Here is a 1,891-nt window from a genome sequence, read left to right as displayed (position 1 = left end):
ATAAGGATATACATGTACATGTACTGTATTGCAGGATTCATTGGTGAGGGATTAAATTTGTCAAGTCCTTAAATTACAAGAATACTCCAAATTGAAACTCACAAATTATTGTCAATTATTGTCTGACACGTGTTAGGAGTTAATAAAGTTACCAAAATTTAATTGGTCAGCCTATCAATTTAGACATTTTCTCTCAAAGTTCTCACGGTCAATAAATACTCTCATATGTTATACAAGTACATGTAAATTAATGGCTCAGTTGTTTGTGTATTTTTCCATTAAAAGTTGTTTTTATATGTACATGTATTGTTTATGTGTTGTTTATGGTCGGTTATTGTCACTGGTTACATATTCTGTGAATTTTGTGTTTGAATGAGATTATGTGATAATGAGACATAGGAGTGATTAATATTACTATTATAATAACTGTTAATAATACACTCATTCACTTGTTAATACTGTAGGACCGACAGTTGTTTGATGCTGCTCGAGATGGAAATATTGAAGGAATGAAATCAGCCCTCTCCAATGGGGCAGATATCAACTGGAGTAATCCTGATAGGGTAAGTGTATGATGTAGTGACTAGTGTATTAGTATGACTTGTATAATGTAAAAGTACCTGCAGTTTAGTTATAAATCAGTTTATTATATTAACATTGAGTAATTACCGTATTTCCTCATGGAAGGACCTAGGCATTTATTCTTATAGAGACCCGTTTGCTGGGTGTTTAAATGAAGTAGGTGTTTATATGAGGATAGACATTTAAATTCATTGCTGAGGAGTCTTCTTCTATGAACTTCCTTCTCAGCTACAACTGCTATGTTGCCTGTAGTGTGTGCCAGTAACCACGTGGGCAAAGTGGGTGTGGCATAGGCATCTAAACAAGCATGGGCATTTATTGTCAATGTTTTATGCTGTCTCTAGGCGTTTATACAGGTACGGGCATTTATTGGGAGTAGGTGTTTCCATGAGGAAATACGGTATGTTCCTCAAACACAGTATCCTATTGATGACACTCATAGTCATTGAATTATTATGCTTGCATTATTAGTTACTGGTTGAAAATACTGTAAAATTATAAGAACTTTATAATAATGGTGTAAAAAAATTGATTTTATTTATCATTTTGTATGTACTTTATTTGTTGTGTTTATTTCTTATAGCGTAACATGACTCCATTACATGCAGCAGCTCAATATAACAAGAGTAATGCTGTCCAGTGGTTACTCAGTAAAGGGGCTACCGTTGACTCAAGAGCTGGTGTGAGTTGTATATTGAATGACACACATTATTACAACATGATGTAATGTAGTACATGCTAGTTGATAATAAACCAGTTCCAATACATGTTTTTTCTTTATGTATTAGTTTACCTTGCACGTTGTAATTTTTAATGTGATAAAATTTTGTTGTACACATTTTTGTGAGGAGTATACTGTGCCATCATGAATTACATGTATAGTACATGTATTTGAATTATGTGTAAACATGTACATAATACATGTACAAGTAGTATGATCTTTTGATATTTGTGTATAATTACTTTTAGTTTAGAGTGTGTTTTATTTATTTTATTAATGTAGAAATTCAACAATACATGTGTACAATACATTACATTACAATACATTGGCCACACATTTTATTACAAATTTGATGTTTTGCTGCTAGTTTGAATCTTTACCATAAAGTGCAATGTAGCTTAATTACCGTATGGGTACAAATGATTTTAATGATTTTGTGAAAAAATTAAATTCGCTAGTAAATTTTCTGTCTCTGTCTTTATGTCTCTCTCCCTCCCTCCCTCTCTCTCTGTCTCTTTGTCTGTCTCTGTCTGTCTCTCTCTCCGTCCGTCCATCCCTCTCTCTGTCTCTAAATTTGTCTCTGTCTGT

The 1,891-nt window shown here is 32.9% G+C and overlaps 1 long non-coding RNA gene across 1 annotated transcript; it reads left to right on the top strand.

Moving 5' to 3' along the window:
- The first annotated feature begins 421 nt into the window (after nt 1-421).
- LOC109592019 (uncharacterized) lies at nt 422-1,363 on the top strand. Its single transcript, XR_002190127.1, has 2 exons — nt 422-563; nt 1,166-1,363. It is a non-coding gene; the product is annotated as an uncharacterized LOC109592019 (long non-coding RNA).
- Nucleotides 1,364-1,891: the final 528 nt, after the last annotated feature.

This window comes from Amphimedon queenslandica, unplaced genomic scaffold (genome assembly GCF_000090795.2).
Source record: "Amphimedon queenslandica unplaced genomic scaffold, v1.1 AMPQUscaffold_6537_Cont21505, whole genome shotgun sequence".
NCBI classification, from domain to species: Eukaryota; Metazoa; Porifera; class Demospongiae; order Haplosclerida; family Niphatidae; genus Amphimedon; species Amphimedon queenslandica.
This window is presented reverse-complemented; position numbering and strand designations above follow the sequence as displayed.